The 25,178-nt window shown below is 45.5% G+C and overlaps 1 protein-coding gene across 7 annotated transcripts in view; it reads left to right on the top strand.

Moving 5' to 3' along the window:
- Window positions 1–8,720: 8,720 nt before the first annotated feature.
- Window positions 8,721–25,178, top strand: part of LOC123759992 (popeye domain-containing protein 3) — a 143,931-nt gene continuing 127,473 nt past the window's right edge. For 2 of the 7 annotated variants that reach the window (XM_045745299.2, XM_045745295.2), the window contains exon 1: window positions 8,738–9,028. The gene's annotated coding sequence lies outside the window, so the exon portion shown is untranslated. Of the gene's footprint in view, window positions 9,029–25,178 lie in introns of all 7 variants that reach the window. The other 5 variants (XM_045745294.2, XM_045745296.2, XM_045745293.2 and 2 more) reach the window with 5 other exon arrangements.

The raw sequence follows: 25,178 nt of genomic DNA, 5'->3' as shown, positions 1-25,178 counted from the left end.
GAGCTTGAAGCTGTTGTCCCTTGTGCGAGTTACACTTAACTTTTTAAAAAGTGTTCTAGATGAATATCTTCTAATTTGTTCAGTATTTTAAAGGTGTAGATGAGATCAGCCCTGTCACGTCTGGATTGTAGAGTTGCGTTGACAAAGTTCTGAGATGATTTTTGTCGGTCTGTGTTGAGTTTTCTCCAAAAGCAGTTATGTCCTTTTGAAGGTGAGGTCTCCATGCTTGGATGCATTGTCCAGATAGGACAGCACCGGAGGTTTGTACAGTTGAGTCCTGCAACTGTAAGTAGATGAGTATACACGCACATACATACACACATACTCATACGTACACATACACGCACGTACATACACACATACTCATACGTACACATACACACAGGTATGCGCACACACACAGGTGGTGGAGGCCAAGACCGTCAGTAGTTTCAAAGCGTTATATGACAAAGAGTGCTGGGAAGACGGGACACCACGAGCGTAGCTCTCATCCTGTAACTACACTTAGGTAATTACACAGCGCAGCATAAGCCAGAAGAGGGTCGGTAGTATACAGTGGTCATTCACGACCTTCGTCCACACGTGTATGCTATTTATGTTGTCTCAATGCCGGTGTGAATTTTATATCTTGTTTTTTTCAGCTGGCGGGGTTGTGACAGACGGTAAATTGAGCAGGTTCTTACTTTGTGGTCGGTTTTATTGTTATTATTATTTTGTGAAGTCATGTGATGTGAAATTTGGTGACAAACGCGCGCGTTGACTATTGTTTGATTAACCCGCGCAGTGAAATTTGTCTTGCGTTATGAGAGACTGGTTATACGTTGTTTTATTGTAGGTAGTTTGTCTCACTTTTATGAGATGTTGGAACTGTTCTGTTAGTGGATGTCGCGTGGGTGAACATCACGGATGTTCCCCCTGTCACGTTGTGTTTCATAACAGCTAGAGCTCAACCCCGGGGGTCACAGGTAGGTGAGAACTAAGTTAGGTGAAATCTCAGTTCTCACCTAACACAGGTCAAAACTGAGCCGCTCTAAGCAACAGCCTGTTTGGACGAAGGTATCACAGGTCACTATACGGTCTCCAGTTCGGCCATTGGGAGTTCAACTACCAGAACCCACTCCAGGTATACAGACACATCTAGGTAAGGACACTCAGGTAATTACACACTCACCGCATTACTTACCCTTGAGCGCTGTGTCACCCTTGAGCTCTAGTGTCACCCTTTGGGGGCTAATGTGTTTTAAATCTATCTATTTATTGTATCTAAGCATGGAGATCTCATCTTCAGACAAACATAGCTGCTTTGGAGAAAGTTCAACGCCGGGCGACTAAAATCATTCCTGAGCTAAGTCTACACATACCAGGAACGGTTGAGGGCCACAGGACTAACAACACTGTACACCAGACATGACAGGGCTGATCTCTTCGAAACTTTTAAAATGCTGAACAATTTGGAGGTTATTGCTTCACACCATTTCATCAAAAGACCAGCTGTAACACGAGCAATGGCTTCAAGCTCAACAACCCATAATATAGGACGGAAAATAGATGTTTTCATCTATATGGTCATAAACCCATGGAACCGCCTACCCACCAAAGCAGTAAATACCAAAACGCGGCTCGATTTCAAAATCCAGCTGGGCGAAATGATCAGGACAAATGGGAGTATCTTCGACAAGGCGCCGGCTTCCTGTCCTTGTCGAGGCCACTAGAGAGATAGTGGTCCTCAGGTAATTTATCGATCATATAACACTGAGATAGGAAGGTTTATGTGCTCCATTTGGGAGGATATTTGTGACCCAGTTGGAGCTGAAGGTTGAGATTGGGGAGATGGTTAGGCTATGCAACCCTGAACCGAACCTTGATGAAGACTGCAACTCAAGGTCATGAAATTGATAGTCAGGAAGGATGATCACTCCCGCCACTACATTTTATGTTAGTAGTTCATTTGTTTTTATATTCGTTGTTAAAATTAAACATGTCTCTGCTTCTATCGAGTTCTGGACGATTAAGATGGCAGTCCGTTGTGATTTGACGTGGTTACTATCACAAATTAATATTTGTACTTTAGATAGATTTTGTAAACCTTGTGGAAATATAATCATTTAAGACTCTTCGATAGTATAGATTGTTAAGTGGTAGTTTATCCAGTTTAGGCAACTGACATATCCGTATGTGGGTAATCCACGCGCTATACTCTGGGATTGTTAAGTGATGATTAGGCAACATCCACTCTAACCCCCCCCCCCTTCAGTTCGTTTGGGTTTCTCGCTCTCAGTACAGTTACTGGGGAATTGACCAAGGAAACAGTTTCCTTGAAATAAGTTAGAGGAATCTTGAACTCGGGTCAAAAGTGAATCACATTACTTCCTCTACACACACTCACGGCATTGTAAAGATTGATCCCGCCTACTGACCACGTATGGATTATATCCCGAACCTTTCAACTTATCCAGCGATGACCATCAACATGACCACACTGTGCAACTTGACAGCTGTGCCGGCACACTTCACTAATGCAACCGGCAATGCATTAATTCCTATTCATTTCTGCCTATCTTTTCATACCATGCCGCCGATGACTTAGGAGTTATCAACTCAACTGACAAATTTATGAAGCTTGATATTATTAAATGAGTTACCTGAGCGACGGCTGTACGCGCTATGTATGGAAGGGGGTACTAAGAAGCAAGACGGCCCACTGGTGATGACCGGCAGATCTGGTTATGTAAAACGGCAACTTTGTGCATGCAAGATTCGTCGTGGTCAGACGTGTTGTCGTGGGTTAGAAGTGTACATGGCCAGATTACGCAATAGGCCATGGCCTCCAGTACCAGAGGCCCACCAGCACCAGGGTGGATGCTGATGGCCCATCATTTTGCTTTTCTGTACCATATCAATTGACTAATATTAATACTTGGAGTAATCATTTACTTGGTATCACTGACCGGTTATTTGTTCGTGTAATTCTGTACTGTACATGTTGTGTACAGTGTGTGGGTGTGTACTCACCTAGTTGTGCTTGCGGGGGTTGAGCTTTGGCTCTTTGGTCCAGCCTTTCAACTGTCAATCAACTGGTGGTGTGTGTGTGTGTGCGCGCCGGCATGTAGGTCAAGGTGAGGGCCGTGGCTGGTGGACAGGTACGCAGCCACACCTGGCAGGCGGTGGTGCATGCTGCCCTTTCTAGGTCACTCCTAGGTTGGTCCGCCCCTTTCTACCCTCCTGGACCCCCTCCCTCTCCCCTACTCTCCCTCTCTCTCTCTCTCTCTCTCTCTCTCTCTCTCTCTCTCTCTCTCTCTCTCTCTCTCTCTCTCTCTCTCTCTCTCTCTCTCTCTCTCTCTCTCTCTCTCTCTCTCTCTCTCTCTCTCTCTCTCTCTCTCTCTCTCTCTCTCTCTCTCTCTCAAACTCTGGCAACAACGGGTTGTAACTAACCATCTCTAGGATGTAGCCCCCTAGAAGCTGTCCCCAGGATGTAGCCCCCTAGAAGCTGTCCCCAGGATGTAGCCCCCTAGAAGCTGTCCCCAGGATGTAGCCCACATAAATTGTCCCCAAGATAATAATAAATAATAATAATAACACTAATAATAAATAATAAATACGAAACCAAAACATCTAGCCTATTCAAGGACCATAAAATCCAGCCAGTTGCATGCAAAAAATTGGAAATTTTGCATTATTAATTGGAACAGGCCGAGAAAGAAGGAACAGCCAAATATAGCTTTTCCTAGACGTGGTATTGTATGTATATGTACTTAAGGATTGCGTACGTTACGCCTTGGGCAAGTTAGGCTGTTTTCTGTTTCACCTTTTGTTATGTTCTTTAGAATTTCCATAGTTCAAAATGTGAACATTTTTTTGGGTAAAAAACCCTATATTTTGTGTATTCTGTCTATAGTAACTATACGTTCAATTTTTTTTTTTGAGAGAGAATGAGTTGACAAAATTCAAATATACATAACAAATAATTTATATTTGATAAAAACATATATAGTTTTTCGTTACTAAGTACTCTAAAAATAATTAATAAATCTTCAGGACCGGGGTGCAGTTTGGACGAGCACAGCCTAAAGACTCACGGGTTAGTGAGTCACGGCACTGAGTCATGACCCCCATGAGTCTTACTCACGCTGCTCACGGATGTGTGCTTGGGAGGAAGGGGTGAGGAGCAAGAAAGTGGATGATGATGATGAGTCAGGCGCGTGTGAGGATGAGAGACTGTTACCAACACTCCATCTGACAGGCTTGTAATCCGCTTGTATACATTCAAAATTGTACTGCACTGCGCAGTTATTAAAGCGTAAATCTGGTGCTGGAGGCAACTTTTTTTTAAATAATCTTTATTTGCATTTTTGACGTTTTTTATTCCTACTTCTATCTTTAATACCTACTTCTTTTCATATTTGTATAAAACTCTACTTAGAATATTCATAATCAACGAGGCAAATTTTATCCATAGCCTTAGTGAAAAAAAAATGTCCAAGCAATGCACAATTTAACTTAGCTGTAAACCTCTGTATTTTGTACTACTAATATTATGAATAAGTGCTCAATTCCTCCACCGGGTTAATCAAGTTTGAAGCTATGACTCGAAATGCGCTTCGTTCACTTTCAACATGTGTTGTAAACACTCCCTAAATCAAAGAAAAAGCCCGTCCTCATAAACAAAAGCCGAAGTCCGTTCCATCCGCCCGCCAAACCTCCTGTTTATGAATGAAAAACGGTTTACACACGACTCTCAACTGATTTCGTTCGAACACTTCCGGAACAAGCGCTTCGCTGGCGACTTTAGTTCGAACCACAACACTGTAAGTGTTTCATCCACGTACTACAAGTACAAATAATCGCCAACAGATCCTAAACACCTAACCTAAATAAAATTTAAAATGTTTTAAATAAAATCAATTTAAATCAAACTATGCACAACATGCTAATGTATTATTATTTATAATAATACATTAGCATATTTATAATAATACATTAGCATCTTCTAAGGATAACAATTACTGAAGTGATGAACCCCCTAGGTATAGTTGTACAAGACAAGGTGATCAACAGCAGAACGGCTCCAGTCGGCCGTGCAGCAAGAGCTGAGGTGAGTACCGTCGCCATGATCGACTTGTTGACTTGCGAGAGGCGAGATTTTGTTAAATTGTTGCTATATTTGGTCTCGGCTTTTGCGTCAGATGACGACATACAGCCATTACTCGCCTTACAGTCATGATGGTTACAGTCCGTCCTTGGGCTTGTTTGTCGAAACTGCGGCCGACCATAAAAACACATTCGTCAATTTTAACTAATTGTGTATTATAAAATAGGATTGCTTGCTCTCTCTCTCTCTCTCTCTCTCTCTCTCTCTCTCTCTCTCTCTCTCTCTCTATATATATATATATTAATGCTATTATATATTAAAGTTCTATGAATAGTTAGGTGTTTAGGTTATGTTGGTGGTTATTTGCCTTTGTAGTACGTAGAAAGGAAATGAAAGCGCCAAGCCATTACAATTATGTAGCACTGGGAAGGGGTTAGGATAAGGTTTTGGGATGGGACGGGGGGAGAAAGGAATGATGCCCAACCACTTGGACGGTCGGGGATTGAACGTCGACCTGTATAAAGCCAGGCCGTCGCTCTACCGTCCACAACCCGTCCTCAGACCAAGTCCATTCCATTCAGCGGTCGACCCCTAAGACGCATTCATAAATTTTAACATGCTGTTCATTCAAAACGGGAATTTTTTTCATATAAATTATTATTATTTGTTATTACCATATTGTACATATTTAGGCGCTGGTTAGGTACGGCTAGGCATTCCTCACGACTTAGCGTTGAAACTGTTTTTTTTAATAATTTGTGTACAAATAAGTTTGTCGAATAAATTTTTGTGTAATGTGAATATTCGTTAGTTTGTTCTGGTAAAGAAAAGTTTGGTTATTAATTTGATATTACTATAATGGTATTACTAACATGAAATTGTAATAAGTAGGCGCATACTTGCGCCCACCTTCAATTTTAGGCTTGAACTTTAAGACTGAAGTATACTATTACTTGCGGATTATAAGCTAGTAGCGGCTTAGTTAGCCATCATGGTTGATAGGCTTTAAATCGACTCCTGTCCTAATTAACCTGTAAGCGTGGATGTAGCAAGGTGTAACCAATTTTTCAATGTACTGTATATACCCAGGATATGTCCAAATCGTACACAAACGGTTCGACAAAGCTCTTTTTTTCACGTTGTCAAAATTGGAGATATATCATTAGGCTATATAAGTTTAGGTTAGGTCAGAATGGTTTGGATAAGATGAGATAGGTTTTAATGTCCGTTTGTGAACCGTCTTATTTACAGTGTTACTGAACGCTGTTCTGAATAAAGTATACTTTATAAGTTTGAATCTAAATTAGGTTGTGGACTTTTATGATATTTGCGCTAGATAGGCCTGAAGCCTAGTAGTTAATGGCATCAGCTCTCCATTAAAAGTTGTCATTACATGATCGATCTACTGGATATTGTGGCGAAAATGTCACTTTTTTGTTATTCTAATTACAGTATTATTAGTAACATTTAATAATAAATAATTATAATATGCATTTACGTTCGAATAACGTTTATTATCAAGCTGTACAAGTACAGTAATGTTGCCAGGTATACCATGATATTGGTAATAAATAACTTGACTTATTCGTCCCTGGCATTTTCGAGAGAGCTTCAGTAAACAGTGTCGGCGGGGTTGGTGAACCTTCTGACATAAATAACTATAGTCCAATATTAAATATTATATACATATATTAAAAGAACAGTAAAAAAACAAGTATATACAGGCAGTTACATTGTTTTATTGTGTAGTCAAGCGAAATGTAAAAAGTTGTAGCCATTATTAAAATTCTAAATGTAATCTACTTGGCGTTTGGAAAAATCTATATTTTAGTGATGGCTAACACACAATAAATATGGCATGAAATTATATAAATTTTCACAGCCTCTGTATTTTACATAAATTCTGACACGATTAAAATAGAATTTAAAAAAACTTGTTTTCACTTTATTAAATAATATACAATATAAGTGATGTATACATAAATTTACAAGGGGAATACTGCATTACCAGCAAGGGTATTTTAGTCATGAATATAATTTGGAACTAAAGTAAACTATGCACTCGGGAGAAGCATGATAGACCCCTTGGTATATATATATATCCCTTCATGATCCTAGCCTCAGATACTGGGCACATTCTGGCCTAAGGTCTCTCCTCTGGGGTTAAGATTAAAGGTGTTATTATTTTGAGATTTTATATCACATTTTGTTTACAATAAAGTATTTTGATGATTGTTAATTTTCATAAATCATAGATAGGATAGGCTTGTTAATTTATTGGTTGGGTTTACAAAGTAGTTTTGGTAGAAAATAATAAAATACAGACATTACAAGTTGCGAAAAATTTAAAATACAAAATGCCGTACGCAAATAATACGAATGTGGAAAAAAATGAAGGCTGGAATAATAAAGTCTCGGTGAAAATATAGCAACTGACTTTTCAGCTGACGTTTCTGATCAAATATTTTCAGTGAGACTTGATTATTAAATCTTATTTTTTTCCCCCTCTCATTCCGATTACTTAGGTATTTTAGACGTACTGGTGACCATTGGTGTGTCGTTGGTGTCCCCCCCTACCATCGCTGGAGCAGATGTTATGGAAGTGTTGTTGGTGGTCACTGTCACCACCACCAACCAAACTTCCCCTCTACCTGTCATCGCCACCAACCATACTTCCCCTCTACCTGTCACCACCACCAACCAAACTTCCCCTCTACCTGTCACCACCACCAACAAAACTTCCCCTCTACCTGTCATCACCACCAGTCAAACTTCCCCTCTACCTGTCACCACCACCAACCAAACTTCCCCTCTACCTATCATCACCGCCAACCAAACTTCCCCTCTACCTGTCATCACCACCTGTCAAACTTCCCCTCTACCTGTCATCACCGCCAACCAAACTTCCCCTCTACCTGTCATCACCGCCAACCAAACTTCCCCTCTACCTGTCATCACCACCTGTCAAACTTCCCCTCTACCTGTCATCACCGCCAACCAAACTTCCCCCTCTACCTGTCATCACCGCCAACCAAACTTCCCCTCTACCTGTCATCACCGCCAACCAAACTTCCCCTCTACCTGTCATCACCGCCAACCAAACTTCCCCTCTACCTGTCATCACCACCAACCAAACTTCCCCTCTACCTGTTCCTCCGCCCGAGGCGCCGAGCGACAGGTGTCAGGTGTAAGGAGGTGTTGCCACTTGCCCCACCTTGGGTTTCCTCCACCATTTTGTATTTCCTTAATCAGGTGAACTCTTTTGATAGTTAGGTACTGATGATTGTATATTTTGACGAGTTGCTGTTTTTGCCATAATTGGCAAAAATATCTGGCAGTAAAAGATATTTAATATTTTTATAAAATTTTATTGGTCGATGGCATCCTAGTTCAAGAGCCCGCGGAAAAATGGATATAGGAGCTGTGAGTATTTTAGTGTTTTTTATAAGTTAGTGGCAGTGTTGAGAGAATGAGTTTCCCTGCCGGGGGCTATATACGGCGAGGCCATACCCTGGCGCTCATCATGGGAGAGAGAGAACCTTCATTATGCAAAATTCAGGAGGGGGAGAGGGATGGAGGGGTGGTGCGCGCCACCACGGCTCCCCTGCGCCGGCCCGAGGTAAGATTCCACGTTCCAGCCGCTCTTCTGGAGGCTTCCTGGAGGGGGCACTGAAGGCCGTGCGCCCTGAGATAGTGTCATGTTCTAAAGTTGATCCCGGTGCGCTGTATAGGCCTAGCGGCGAGGATGCGGTGGTGTAGGATACGGTGTGTAGGATGGGTGGACGAGGTGGTGGTGGGCCGGGCCAGGAGGCCGGCGGAGCGGCGGCCGGCCCGCGGTGGTGCGAGAGCGGCAGCAGTGTAGTGTGAGTCGTGTGCTAGTGTAGTCCACGAGCCCCGCCTCCGCCACTCTCCTCAACACTTCCCTATCACCGCCACACGGTGAGTGATACCCACATGGCTCCTGGGGGGAATAGGGCCGCTCGTGGCAGCGTCGAGGGGGGCAGGAGGCACACACGCCTCCCACTTCTACAACATCAACATGTGGGAGTTGTGTGGGGGACACGGTGTAACCACCAGTGACCCAGCTGGCACTATGGCTGCCCTACACTGGCTCTCTCCTTGACTATTGTTGTTGCACTTTGTCCTTGACACAGTGCCACTGCCCATGCCAAGTGGTTTGGATTGGCATCCTCTGCGGCCGTTACCCCTGCCCTCCACGTGGGAATCTGGCCCTGGGGTCTACCACACTGGTTTGACAGAAAATATAGAGGATATAATCCTCATTTTAATTTGAAATTCTCAGAAATGTTAAAGGGTTGTAATCCAAACGTGGCTTTACCGTGCCAGCTCGTATCAGTGCTAATACACGAGTCTTATCACAGTACCGAGTTTACCGTGACGCCATAAGTGGTACCGTGCATCACCTGTGGCGGACATGCCGTCGGGAGAGTGATGTCTGGCGGAAACGCCGCTGGGGGTGTCATTGAGGTGTAGAGTGAGTGTGTGTGTGTGTGTGTGTGTAGGCTACCTGTATCACACACACACGAGGCTCCCTCCTGTGGTGTATACTGATTGGTCAGGGGACTCTAGTTGTGTTGTTAGTGATGTCAGCACCAGCCTCGACACCTTGTTAGCGCTGCTGCTGCTGCTGTTACTGCTGCTGCTGCTATTGATCTTCAGGGCTTTACTTACTCCCATTGAGAATACTTTTGCTTTGGAACCGCAAGTTATTGCTGTTATTGTGTAATTTGTAATAACTACTGCTGTAATAAAACAAATTTTTGAAGATTTACCAACTACTTCATTTAGAACTGTTAACGGCGCGCTGGTTCTGACGGGTATCATTTATGTTCCTATACCGGCAGCTTCGTGACTCTCTCCATTCTCATTGTACTAATAGTCATGTTGATGTTTTCATCTTAACACCTGGAACTCCTGCTGTAGTAGTGGTAGTTACTGCTACTACTATTGCTTTAATTACTATTATGACTACCAGTCTTACTATTCCAACTACCACCTGCTGTTACTGGTGCAACAGTAACGACTAATATTCATCCTTCTACTACGGTTGCTACTTTATCTACTAATATAATGTCTCTGGCTACGATGAAGGTGCCCATTGCCTCACCTATTGGTGACTACGGCGGAGTGAGGTTTAGCTCTTTATAACCTTCCCTCACTTGATTGTACCCGTTACTCGTTTGATTGTACCCGTTACTCGCTTGATTGTACCCGTTACTCGCTTGATTGTACCCGTTACTCGCTTGATTGTACCCGTTACCCGCTTGATTGTACCCGTTACTCGCTTGATTGTACCCATTACCCGTTTGATTGTACCCGTTACTCGCTTGATTGTACCCATTACCCGTTTGATTATACCCGTTACTCGCTTGATTGTACCCGTTACTCGCTTGATTGTACCCGTTACTCGCTTGATTGTACCCATTACCCGTTTGATTGTACCCGTTACTCGCTTGATTGTACCCATTACCCGTTTGATTGTACCCGTTACCCGCTTGATTGTACCCGTTCTGCTACAATTTTAACTATTCTAAGATTCGAATTCTTTGTCGAACGTGGTCTTAAAATTGTAGATGGAGGTGGCTTCTACAACTTCTTCCTTCAGTGCCTAACGTCGCGCCTGTTGACCACCTGTACAGAAATAGGCCAGGAGGCATTGCATTTGACAACCAACTTCTAGGTAAACGGGGTCCAAGAGCCAGAGCTCGATCCCGCAGGCACAAATAGGTGAGTACACTCGCACACAGCCTCATATTATTTAAACTTTCGTTAAATTTGTTATTCAAGTATGTTTATTGAGACAAGAAAGAAATACATCTCAAAGGGATAGAGTAGCTTAGGCTATTTCTACCCCCCCCCCAAAAAAAAAAAATTTGCTATTAACGTGAATAACAAACAATAAACTAACAATTCTAACAACCATAAAATAACGACTAACAAGTGACGAAGATTTAGTTTTCATTATTTGTATTTGTTAATACTCGATAGTATTATTGTTAGTGCAAGAAATTAGTTGAATTCTGTATCGTTAGCATTATAACTCGTTGCTGTTGCCGCCAGTGTTAGTGTTAAGAGTGACGGTGCAGGTGTTGAGGGGGCGTGCAGGTGTTGAGGGGGCGTGCAGGTGTTGAGGGGACGGGCGGGGGGGGGATGATCCACAGTGGGGGGGGGGGAGCCACAGTGGGCTGGGGGAGCCACAGTAGGGGGGGGGGGTGGAGGTGTGGCAGTTTAGCGTGGCTTAACTAGCGTTATGTGTAACGCCCATCCCTTTGTGTACCGGAGACCTCACGCCCACCCTGGCCTGGTGAGAGAGGAAGGCAGGGTGGGAGAGAGAGAGGCAGGGTGTGAAAGAGGGAGAGAGGAGGGGTGTGAAAGAGTGAAAGAGGGGGAGGGTGTGTGTGTGTGAGAGAAAGGGTGTGAGAATAGGGAAAGCGAGTGTGTGTGTGTGTGTAATTACCTAAGTGTAGTTACAGGATGAGAGCTACGCTCGTGGTGTCCCGTCTTCCCAACACTCTTTGTCATATAACGCTTTGAAACTACTGACGGTCTTGGCCTCCACCACCTTCTCACCTAACTTGTTCCAACCGTCTACCAACCGTGTGTTTACCTAGTTGTGCTTGCGGGGGTTGAGCTCTGCTTTTTCGACTCGCCTCTCAACTGTCAATCAATCAACTGTTACTACTAACTAATTATTATTCCTCCTCCCCCCCCTCCCCACACACACCCAGGAAGCAGCCTGTAACAACTGTCTAACTACCAAATACCTATTTACTGCTAGGTGAATAGGAGCATCAGAGGTGAAAGAACCTTTGCCCATTTTGTTTCTGCCATCACCGGGGATCGAACCCGGACCCTAGGATTAAGAGTACAGAGCGCTGTCCGCTTGGCTATCAGCCCCCCCCCACCCCCGTGTGTGTGTGTGTGTGTTATCTCTTTAGCATCTTGGACTTTAGGACTGAGTTAGTACTCGGACATTATGTCTGTTGTCTAAGCTACTGACTCCAGACCTATTTTTCTGTATTACATCTACTACATCTTTCTCTCTCCCTCCTATATTATATATATATATATATATATGTCGTACCTAGTAGCCAGAACGCACTTCTCAGCCTACTATGCAAGGCTCGATTTGCCTAATAAGCCAAGTTTTCTTGAATTAATATATTTTCTCTAATTTTTTTCTTATAAAATGATAAAGCTACCCATTTCATTATGTATGAAGTCAATTTTATTTTATTGGAGTTAAAATTAACGTAGATATATGACCGAACCTAACCAACCCTACCTAACCTAACCTAACCTATCTTTAAAGGTTAGGTTAGGTTAGGTAGCCGAAAAAGTTAGGTTAGGTTAGGTAGGTTAGGTTGTCGAAAAACAATTAATTCTTGAAAACTTGGCTTATTAGGCAAATCGGGCCTTGCATAGTAGGCTGACAAGTGCGTTCTGGCTACTAGGTACGACATATATATATTATATGATATATATACACACTAGTAAATGATCTGTTAACAATATGTAGCCGAATTTATTATCTACACTCCATGGCCTAACATGACTTCAGCGAGTCGCAGCGCGCGCACAGGAAATAGACCCCCCCCCCCACACACACACATACAGGTTCCTGTATACTGATGAATGGTGGTGGTTGGGGCAAGTTGTTATCAGCAGGAGTTGGTTGTTTCCGTCGATGGCGGCTGCGGCGAGTGATGACCCAGGTGATAGACCCCCAGAGTGAGTCCCTCTCAAACTTTCCCCCCCGCACCTGCACGCTTCACCGACACACCTCACTCAGTCCCAGTAGTACCACACACACACACACACACACACACACACACACACACACACACACACACACACACACACACACACACACATATTGTCTTGTGACCATCGTGTTGGGTGGACGTGGGTTGGGAGCTCCTGTCTCACTAGTGGAGTGGGAGGGGTAATCAGGCAGCTTCGAAGTGAGAAAGTGTGTACAAGTGAATGAAAAAACCTTGAGTTTTGGCCAGAGCCATAAAGTAGTGAAGAAAAACAGTTTAAATAGCGTAATTCAAAATAGTTGTAGTATTGTGGCAGTGTGTAGTGTGGAGCAGACCTCACCGACCTCTGACCGCGTGACCTCACCCCGGCAGCAACCCTCCTACCACCACGGGGACGACGCTTGGAGATTCACTCACCTATTGTGTTAGCAGGACGGTAAGATACTTGGAACCCCTGTGGGTAAGGTTGCATTATAGCAATGACTAGGTCAGGAAGGGCGTCTAGGTCCAGCAGTATTATGATTGAGGAAGAAGATAGGTTTGTGGAGAAGATGATTGTGAAATTTGTAGAGAAGAGGGATGTTTGGATAGGTGATCTAATCCAGGGGATTAAAAGTGAAGTCTTTAATAAGATACAGGGCGAGGTTCAAAGACTCAAACAAGAGTTTATGGATTATATTCAAGAGGAAATCAGGAAGAGCAGGGTAGAATGGCAAGGAGAAATATCTAGGCTTACTAATGAATTTGGCAGGAATAAGGGAAGCTTGGCAGGGGAAGGGGAAGTAGTAGTAGTAGGTGGAGTAGCGGGTGTAGGAGGGGTGGGGGTCAGCCAGGGAGAGGGCCACCAGCATGACCCTGAACTGAGAAAGAGGACAATCATAATCCATGGATTACTTGAAGCCAGGGCACCATCGAGGCAGGAAAGGATGGAGATTGAGGATTTGGAACTACAGGGGATCTTGAGAGACATGAGAGCCCAGATGGCAGGGAATGAGGTGCAAGTCCACCGACGCATTGGACCATACAACTGTAACAGGAAACGACCTGTCCTGGTACAGTTCACTAACGAAGAGGCAGTGGATTACATACTGCATCACAAACACCTACTCAGAGGTAGCGAAAATTACTACAACGTATTTATTGACAAATTCATGACGAAGGAGGAACAGATTGCCCACAGAGCAAGCAAACAACAATACGACTCTTCCCATTTGAGCGCAGCTACACACCCCAGTGCTAATCCACCCCATGCTAACCAGCTCACACGTGCTTCTCAGGTCACCCCTTTCCCAAATCAGCCGCCCCTGCTTATCTCCCCAGCACATCCCTTGACCCCTCTGACCCCACTGGAGTCAAATTCATCCCACATTCCAAGGACCCCCTCATCACCTCAACCCCCAAAACCCGTCCAGCCCTCGTCCCCTCAACCCCCAAAACCCACCCAGCTCTCATCTCCTCAACCCCCAAATCCCATCCAGACCTCATCCCCTCAACCCCAAGAACCCACCCAGACCTCATCCCCTCAACACCCAAAGCCTACCCTGCCCTCACCCCTCCTCATCCCCTCTCCTTCCATGTGACCCCCCACCCTTGCGAGGGAGGTGGGAGGTCCCCCCCACCCCCTCTATCCATCCCCCTCCCAACCTCTCAACCTCTATCTGTCTCCCAACCTTACGCCATCTCCCAACCCCTCTATGCCCTCCCTAATCTTCAGACCCAGTATGCCCTTCCTACTCCAGACCTACCTACCCAGGCCCTACCCCAGACCCTCCTACCTACCTTCCTAGAAGCCCAGCCCCCAGTAGCCCCCCAAGCACCCCTCCTGAACTCTTTCACCCCCCATACACCCCCCGGACCCCCCCAGACACCCCCTGGATCCCCCCGGACATCCCCCGGACCCTCCCCGCCCCCAGTCATCCCCCAGACACCCCCCAGATCCCCCAGATCCCCTCTGCCCCCAGTCACCCCCCAGACATCCCCCAGATCCCCCCCGACCCCCAGAGAAAGGGAGAACTCTGGTACAAGAGTTTCCATGAAGAATATCAAGGTTTGGTACACCAATGCTGATGGGGTATCTAATAAAGCAGAAGAGATAAAAGAAAGAGTGAGTGAAGCAGATCCTGACATAGTTGCAATTGTGGAAACTAAAATTAATGACATGATCTCAGATGCTATCTTTCCTGAAGGGTACCAGGTGATACGAAAAGAGAGGACACAGAGACAGGGAGGGGGAGTAGCACTCCTAATAAAGCGGAAATGGAAGTTTGAAGACCTGGGAAATCGAGTTACCAATGAGTGCACAAGCTTCATACATGGAACTCTGACAGTAGATGGGAGGAAGATTGTGATCATGGTAATCTACAATCCCCCACCAAACAGTAGAAGACCCAGGCAGGAGTATGATGACAACAACAAAGCATGTATTGATGAACTGCAGAAGGCAGCAACACTAGCCCACAGAATGAGAGCGAAGCTGCTGATCATGGGGGACCTAAATCATGGAGAGATAAATTGGGAATCAAGGAATCCCCATGGAGGGGATGAAACGTGGGGAGCAAAATTAGTAGATGTTATAGACAGGAATTTCCTGACACAACATGTGAAGGAAGACACAAGGGAAAGAGGAGGAGATGCACCGAGCCTATTAGACCTGATTTTCACCCAGAACGTAGAAGATATCGAGAATTTAGAGCATGAAATACCTCTAGGGGCCAGTGACCATTGTGTCCTAGTCTTTGACTACATGATGGAATTCAAAATTATGACCATGGGACAAGAGATCTGGGAAAGGAGAGCTGACTACAGGAAAGGGGACTATATGAGGATAAGGGACTATCTGGGTGAAGTGCAGTGGGAGGAAGAAATTAGAGGAAAAACAGTCCAAGATATGATGGACCTAGTCATACAGAAATGCCAGGAGGCCGAAGAGAGATTTATACCAACGGTAAAGGGAAAAAATAAGAAGGAATATAATAACCCATGGTTTAATAGACAGTGTCAGGAAGCAAAAATGGCCAGCAGGCGGGAGTGGAGGAAGTACAGAAGACAAAGAACAGAGGACAACAGAAGCAGATACAACAGAGCTAGGAACGATTACATTAACATAAGACGAACATCGGAAAGGGACTATGAGAACGATATTGCAATCAAAGCGAAAAAACAACCTAAGTTACTACACAGTCATATAAGAAGAAAAATGTCGGTGAACGACCAAGTGACAAGACTAAGGAAGACAGAGGGGGCATATACTGAAAGTGACAAGGAAATCTGCGAGGCACTGAATGCCAGTTTCCATGGAGTGTTCACTACCGAGCCTGAGCAGCTCCCATTGTTGGAAGGGGTTACCCTAGATGAAAGACTATCAGATATAGAGGTGACAGCAGAGGAGGTAATGAAACAGTTGACAACTCTAGATGCAACTAAAGCAGTTGGACCAGACAAAGTATCACCGTGGATACTAAAAGAAGCAGCACAGGCCCTCAGCGTGCCTCTGGCAATGATCTTTAATGAGTCACTTATGTCAGGAGAATTGCCCAGTTGCTGGAAGAAGGCAAATGTCGTGCCGATCTTCAAGAAAGGAGATAGGGAGGAGGCACTTAACTACAGACCTGTATCACTGACAAGCATCCCCTGTAAAATACTGGAAAGAATAATTAGGCTACGACTGGTTGCACACCTGGAGAACATTAGGTTTGTGAACAAACATCAACATGGGTTCTGGACAGGGAAATCGTGCCTAACAAACCTTCTGGAATTCTATGATAAAATAACGAGGATAAGACAGGACAGAGATGGTTGGGCAGACTGCATATTTCTGGACTGCCAAAAAGCCTTTGATACAGTACCGCACATGAGACTGCTGTTCAAGCTCGAGAGGCAGGCGGGGGTGGGGGGAAAGGTCCTAGAATGGATAAGGAACTACCTAACAGGAAGGAGCCAAAGAGTTACGGTAAGGGGCGAGAAGTCGGACTGGCGAACAGTAACAAGTGGAGTACCACAAGGATCGGTGCTGGGACCAATTCTATTTCTTGTGTATGTTAACGACATGTTTACAGGCGTAGAGTCCTACATGTCGATGTTTGCGGATGATGCAAAGTTGATGAGAAGAGTTGTGACAGATGAGGATTGCAGGATCCTCCAAGAGGACCTGAACAGATTGCAGAGATGGTCAGAGAAATGGCTACTAGAATTCAACACGAGCAAATGTAAAGTTATGGAAATGGGACTAGGAGATAGGAGACCAAAGGGACAGTACACAATGAAGGGGAACAGCCTACCTGTAACGACGCGTGAAAGAGACCTGGGGGTGGACGTAACACCTAATCTATCTCCTGAGGCACATATTAATAGGATAACGACAGCAGCGTACTCTACACTGGCAAAAGTTAGAACATCATTCAGAAACCTAAGTAAGGAGGCATTTAGGGCGCTTTACACTGCCTACGTAAGGCCAGTCTTAGAGTATGCCGCCTCATCATGGAGTCCCCATCTGAAGAAGCATATAATGAAACTGGAAAAGGTTCAGAGGTTTGCAACGAGACTCGTCCCAGAGCTACGAGGGATGGGGTATGAAGAGCGCCTGAGGGAACTGTGCCTTACGACACTAGAAAGAAGAAGGGAGAGGGGGGACATGATAGGAACGTATAAGATACTCAGAGGAATTGACAGAGTGGACATAGACGAAATGTTCACACGGAATAGTAACAGAACGAGAGGACATGGATGGAAGCTTGAAACTCAGATGAGTCACAGAGATGTAAGGAAGTTTTCTTTTAGCGTGAGAGTAGTGGGGAAATGGAATGCACTTCAGGAACAGGTTGTGGAAGCAAATACTATTCATAATTTTAAAACCAGGTATGATAGGGAAATGGGACAGGAGTCATTGCTGTAAACAACCGATGCTCGAAAGGCGGGATCCAAGAGTCAATGCTCGATCCTGCAAGCACATATAGGTGAGTACATATAGGTGAGTACACACACACACACACTAAAGACAGGCTATTTAACACAAGGGGCACACGCACTAGGGGACACAGGTGGAAACTGACTGCCCAAATGAGCCACAGATATTAGAAAGAACTTTTTTAGTGTCAGAGTGGTTGACAAATGGAGTGCACTTGCACTAGGAAGTGATGTGGTGGAGACTGACTCCATACACAGTTTCAAGTGTAGATATGATAGAGCCCAATAGGCTCAGGAACCTGTACACCTGTTGATTGACGGTTGAGAGGCGGGACCCTTTAAAGAGCCAGAGCTCAACCCCCGCAAGCACAATTAGGTGAGTACACAAGACGAAGTTAGAGAAGATTCAGAGGTATGCCACCAGACTGGTCCCAGAACTGAGAGGGATGAGTTACGAGGAAAGGCTAAGGGAGCTGAACCTCACATCCCTGGAAAACAGAAGAGTAAGGATCACTCCACCATCTAGCAAGTTACAGCCTCGCTCCTGTGCCAGGTAAGTCCACCACGGGCTCACCATAGCCCGTGCTACTTGGAACTTTTGTTCCCAGTAGCTGAATCTAAAACAACAACTCCACCATCATTTACTTAAGATAATTAAGCTAGATAAATTCCCAATAGTTCAGTTTGTGTTGCACGTATTCAGTCGTGCAACACAACGACTGAACGTGAACGTGAGTCAAATTAAACTCACAGTTCCTGCGACGGCGCTGGAACCAAGAGTATTGGCGTATGCCTTTCCATTGGAGACTTTCAGCGCCGTGGAGAGGGGGGACCTGCTGCCTGGGTAACAGCTTCTCCCCCGTATCAACCTACCCTGGCTTTGCGCCCTGGTGAGGCCACTCCAGACCAGGCAGACACCAGAGTGCAACTCCATAGTCTCCTGAGACTGATGGATGACTACTACTACTACTACTACTATTCAGTCGTTCAAGCTTTGCATGCAGGGTGCGTTGATTGATAAAGATTAAGCCACCCAAGAGGTGGCACGGGCATGAATAGCCCGTAATGGGTGCGTTAAGTGTGAGGACAGGGTGCGAGGAGAGTGCACTGAACCTGGAGGGTGAGGGTCCACGGCGCCCGGCACGTACCCGCCTCCCTGGCTGACACCGGGGGCAGTGTCTCTTGCCCCGTGTCTGCTCCGTGGTCTAGTGTTGGTCCGCGCCACGCATCGGGAGTGGCCGTGGCAGCCCTGCTTGCATAGTTATTATTTGCGCAAGAAAACGGTAAATGTCGGAGGTGTCTTCCCTGTTCGGTAAAGTTTTGGGGCGCATCTAGCAGCTGGCAGGACAAGTACCTTATGAATGTGTGTGGGTGCGTAAATAGGCCCTGGAACCTATACACCCGTCGGTTAAGATTGAGAGGCGGAACCCAAGAGCCGTGACTCTCTTTTTCCCGCAACTACAACTAAATGAGTACTTAATCAACCCTTTTACCCTGTCGTAGCTCAGTCGATTAAGGCAGTGTCTGGGATGCTCCCGGACGCAGGTTCGAATCCTCGTCACGGCCCTTGTGGATTTGTTCACCTGAATGTATTTTACAGTTCAAACTTGGTGTCAAAGAATTAGCTTTGACAACAAAATATTCTAATTCATTCCATGTATTATCGACTCTGAAGTTCTTTCTGACCCTTTTGTGACTTAACGTCTCTAGTTCGTCAGCCCGTCCTCCTAAGATTTCCCCACGTCAAGAAACTGTCGTATTAAAGTGCCCTCTCCTAACCTACCAGAGGTCCCAAAACAATAAATGGGACAGTATGTCAATTTTGCGAGCGGCTACCATTTTCTAGTAAGACCATTTTTGCCCTTAGGTAGAGTGTACGTCAAAATGCGACGTTTTATTAGTAGGATAGTTGACCAGACCACACACTAGAAATTGAAGGAACGACGACGTTTCGGTCCGTCCTGGACCATTCTCAAGTCGATTGTGAGAATGTCGACAATCGACTTGAGAATGGTCCAGGACGGACCGAAACGTCGTCGTTCCTTCAATTTCTAGTGTGTGGTCTGGTCAACATACTTCAGCCACGTTATTGTGACTCATCGCCTGCATAGTAGGATAGGTTGAGTTCCCAGCACCCTCTTAGTACTGTTCTTTAGTGGGCCCGCGCAGGACTATCCCTTAAAAAAGTGCTGTTCTTCGAATTGAGCAGTACTTATCTGTCTTCTTGGTCAGATAAGCAAGCTCTACCGTCCAGCCCAAGTGGACTGGACGGTAGAGCAACGGTCTCGCTTCATGCAGGTCGGCGTTCAATCCCCGACCGTCCACAAGTGGTTGGGCACTATTCCTTTCCCCCCGTCCCATCTCAAATCCTTATCCTGACCCCTTTTCAGGGCTATATAGTCGTATTGGCTTGGTGCTTTACCCTGATAGTTCCCTTCCCTTGGTCAATTCCCGTTGGTATCTTTTATGTCGTTATCGTGTCTTTGCCCGTTCTCTCCTCCAGTGTGGTCATAGACGAGTCCCCTCAGCTCAGAAACGAGCCATGTTTAAGCTGCAGATGACTACCTGGACGCTGGCCAGCTTGGCAAATACTGCCTCACGATATTCTGCTGGTGTGTGTCTCTGGCCATGTTTACTCCCAAATGTCTCCTGGTGTAGGAAACTGCCTCCCTTTCATTTTGTATTGTATTTAGGCTCGCTCACTCCTGTTCCTATCCCCATAAGGTCGCATTTGTCGTTGTTGAAATCTAGTAGCCATCTTATAGACCATCCCTGGAGTGTTGGTAGCTTTTTATGCGTCAGATCTCTGTGCTGATTCGTCTTACGTGTGCGATTGTGAATTTATTTAGGGCGCGCAAAGAAATGGATGTTTTGGTCATAATGTTAGTAGGCATTATTGTAACAAGGTCATTTTTAAATTTAACAAAAGCTTCGTCTCGAAACGACTCCTGGCAGTTCGAAGAAACCAATACGTTTATCTCTCAGAATGTTTGGTAATATGTTTATTGTTTGTGATGTGTTTATATGTATGTATTAACACGATGTACTGAATGGGGTGAGAATAGCTTGAGCTACCTCATCCCTTTGTGTGTATTATTTTACCTCAATAAACTTATTTCAATATGACTACCTCCCCCCCCCCACCAGGGAGATACAAGGTCGCCGCTCCGCCAGAAGAAAGCTAAATTCCCCGACGCGCCAATATGAGCGTAGTGCGGGCTTGAGCCTTGTGTGATCCTCCGCACTATATACACCAGGACGAGGGCGGCGGCTCCTACATTACCCCCGCGGCGTTACTGGTACATGATGTTGCTGACGTCTCCTCCCACGCACTAGAGCTGGACGGTAGACCGACGATCTCGCTTCATGCAGGTCGGCGTTCAATCCCCGACCGTCCAAGTGGTTGGGCACCATTCCTTTCCCCTTCTTCCCATCCCAAATCCATATCCTGACCCCTTCCCAGGGCTATATAGTCGTAATGGCTTGGTGCTTTCTCCTGATAGTTTCCTTCCTTTCCTTCCCTTGTGCCATACTGTAGCATCCCCCCTCCTGCTGCCCCGGGGCCTGACGGCTGAGTGGACAGCGCTCGGGATTCGTAGTCCTAGGGTCTTGGGATCGATCCCCGGCGAAGGCGGAAACAAATGGGCAGAGTTTCTTTTACCCTGATGCCCTTGTTACCTGGCAGTAAATAGGTACCTGGGAGTTAGACAGCTGCTACGGGCTGCTTCCTGGGGAGGGAAATCGGTTGATTGACATTTGAGAGGCGTGCCCAAAGAGCCAGAGCTCAACCATCGCAAGCACAGCTAGGGGAGTACAACTAGGTGAGTGCACTCACACAAATAGGCGAGTACACACACACAGATAGGCGAGTGCACACAAACACAAATCCCGATAAAGCAAGATACTTTACATCACAATACCCATTTTATTTGTTATTTTTGAAGGAGAATAAGTGTTTCATCAAGGCTGGGAAGAAGGGACAAAAGGGAAGGGGGCGCCCGGCTGGGGAAGGGGGGGAGGAAATGGCAGTATGGTCCCTGAGGAGAGAGAGAGAGAGAGAGGGAGCGCCTGCCTGCCTGCCTGCCTGCCTGCCTGCCTGCCTGCCTGCCTGCCTGCCTGCCTGCCTGCCTGCCTGCCTGCCTGCCTGCCTGCCTGCCTGCCTGCCTCCCTCTATCAGCGTGAGCCACTGACCTTCCTGCTGGCTGTCAATCGCAATGTAACTGATGTTGTGAAGCAAGCCAGCAAGCTGGGCTCGTTGGATGGTTCAGTGGCTTTCTCTGCAAATCCGCGAGCCACTGTTTATTGGTGCTCTTGGGTGCTTGTTGATTGACATGGTTATTCCCATTGGGTAGGAACCGCGTCAGCCCTCCTGAGGGTTAGAGGGGTAATTTTAGGTCTTTTGGTGAGTGAGTTTGCGCTGGAACTAGACTTCATTTAGCAGTCTGACGTCTTCCTTACGCACAGGAAACCTTTTGTATAAAACATTTAGCCTTTAGTGGATGTATTTTGTCCACGAGCTTGTGTTACGACTTGCGGGGGGGGGGGAATCGTGATGGTAGTTAAGTGAAAAGGCTGACGATTTGTCTATTCTTAGTTAGCCGTGTTCCCGGGAGATCAAGTTCGTGGCAGGAAATGTAGATGTTTATCTCTCAGAATGTTTGGTAATATGTTTATTGCTTGTGATGTGTGTCTATGTATGTATTAACACGATGTACTGAACGGGGTGAGAATAGCTTGAGCTACCTCATTCCTTTGTGTGTATTTTACCTCAATAAACTTATTTCAATTTCAAGTTTCGTGGCCGCCTCTTAGTTGTCAGTTCCTTCCCACGCGGTGCTGCGTCACCATCTCTCCCTGTGAACCCACACAGAAAGTTCACCACCAATACTTAACTCGTTCCCTTTGTTCACACGCACGCTTAAGACGATTGATTGATGAAGATTAAGCCACCCAAGAGGTGGCACGGGCATGAATAGCCCGTACGTGGTGGCCCTTTTGAGCCATTACCAGTATCAAGAGCTGATACTGGAGATCTGTGGAGGCGCGACTGCACCCTGCGTGACGGGAGATGTCTCCCGGACCAAGTGGTGACCAGATGGACGCTTAAGACGTAGTTGGCTGACATCCCTTTGGCTCGTCTGAGCTTCCAGTTGACACCAGTCGCTTACCGTTGTGTTCCCGCGCAGGCCAAACCTACCGTTCATGTATAGTTTGTAATGTTTGAATATCTTGTACGTTGTGATCTGGTCTCGTCTATTTCTTCAGCTATGTGAGGTTCCATTCTCTTAGCTTATTCTCTCATCCCAGATTTCTTCGTCTTGGGAGCAGCCTTGTGACTAACCTCTGGATATATTCAGATTCCCCAGTGCGGTTTTTCGAATGTTCCAGCGGTGTTATCTCATTTCTGGGTGCCTAGGTTGATAAGTTCGGTATACGATCTATACCACATTCGTCTTTTTCTCACCTGTGCTAGAATTTATCCCCTTTGAGGAGATAGTGGTCCTCTGACGTTTCTTTCAACTGAACCAACATTACCTAGTAATTACATGGCTTAATTCCAGCACACCTTTTCATTTGTTGGGTCATTCCTGAAGCCTGCTGAAGTCTTATAACATTTCAGTTCTTTCCTTATTCTCTTACATTTCACGCCATTGGCAAACAGCAACATGTAAGGGGTTGTTGAGTCACAATAACGTGGCTAAAGTATGACAAGACCACACACTAGAATGTGAAGGGACGACGACGTTCTAGTGTGTGGTCTTGTCCTGGACCATTCTCAAGTCGATTGTTACCAATCGACTTGAGAATGGACCAGGACGGACCGAAACGTCGTCGTCCCTTCACATTCTAGTGTGTGGTCTTGTCATCATGTAAGGGGTTGTTTCCCCAGGTAAATTGTTCGCCTTTAGCAGGGACCACTTGGGTCCAAACACCTCCTTGTGGGACTCCACGTGTTATGTCTTTCCATCTGTACACCTAATGACTTGCTGTTGCTTGTTAATGCATCTAATCCAGTGCTTTCCAGTCTGTTGTATAATATGCAATTTCGTCTCCAGTGAGGGACTGTGTCAAAAGCTTTCTGGCAGTTCAGAAATACACAGCCGACCTTCCCATTTGTGCGTGAGTGTAGAACTATTCAGTTTGGCAGCAAGGTGTTGTGGTTCATCGTTAGTGGTTCGCATGGCAAAACCACCTCTTCCCACCCCGCCTGCAGAAGAACAAGGCAGTGTGTGGTGAGGGGCATTAACCAGGTAATTATTGTGGGAACCATTCCTTCCCCCCCCCCCTCTCTTCCCTCTACTCCCCCTTCGCCAACCACTCCGACTTCCTTTCTCTCTCCTTCCATTACATCGTAACCTTCATCCTCCCTATACTTGTCTCCTCCTCCTTACGTGTACACTCCAAATTTCGCTCACCTTACTGCCCTTTGCTCTTCTCTTCCTCTCTCTTTACCCCTCGCTCGCCATCTTCTCACTCCTACTCTTCCTTCCCATCTATTTTCGGGGGATTAAACTCCAGTAGATTATTATTATTATTAACATCTTTATTGACAAAGTTAATTACAATTTTGCCTAATCTGAGGATTTCGATTAAGTCTTAAGTGAGGATAATGCTGGTATTCACTGTCACGCAGGACAGAGGGTCATACATAAGACAATAGGTCTAAACTGTAGGCGGAAGTACATATATATCATGGTTACAGAGATGTGTCTGACCATTCGTGCAGTCTGTCCAAGTTTTCCTGTAGCATTGTGCTGTCCTACTCAGTCCTCGGCCTTTTCATCGGTTCAGTATTTATCTGCAAATATTCACATGTACAATCCTGCCTCTCCTGCGAATGGTTGTTTACCATACTCGTGAACACTAGTGATTTAGTTACCAAACCTTGCGGGACCCCGCTTGTCACTTTCCTCCATTCCGACACCTCCTCTCATCACAACCTTATGTTTTACTATTTTGGGAATACTTTGTAAGCCAGTCCAGTATCATCCCGGACACTCATTGGTTTCAACTTGTTTCAATCTTTGTGGAAGACAGTGTTAAATGCTTTTTGACAGTCAAAGAAGATGCGGTCCACCCAGTCTTTTCTCTCTCCGAATCGTGATACAATTGTCGTGGAACTCGATGAAGCTCGAAATGCATGGATTTTTTTCCCCACAGGTGGGTACATGAGTAGTTATCTTCAACCTTGCTGTCTCGCTTGTTACATAGCCTTCCCGGTTTGGTGCCTTCTTTTTGGTAATTACTTACTTGCTGTCTCATAAAATGTTTAGTTCTCTCTATAGGTATTACGCTTTCCCGGCTAATTACTTAAGCCAGTATTATATATGTACATAGATGATGTCAGTGAAACAGGACAACTGTTCAAGGTCTCGTACGTGTAAATACATATAGGTGAATAC

This window comes from Procambarus clarkii, chromosome 16, assembly GCF_040958095.1.
Source record: "Procambarus clarkii isolate CNS0578487 chromosome 16, FALCON_Pclarkii_2.0, whole genome shotgun sequence".
Taxonomy (NCBI): domain Eukaryota; kingdom Metazoa; phylum Arthropoda; class Malacostraca; order Decapoda; family Cambaridae; genus Procambarus; species Procambarus clarkii.
Note: the sequence above shows the minus strand (reverse complement) of the source record. Positions and strands in the feature narration are given on the sequence as shown.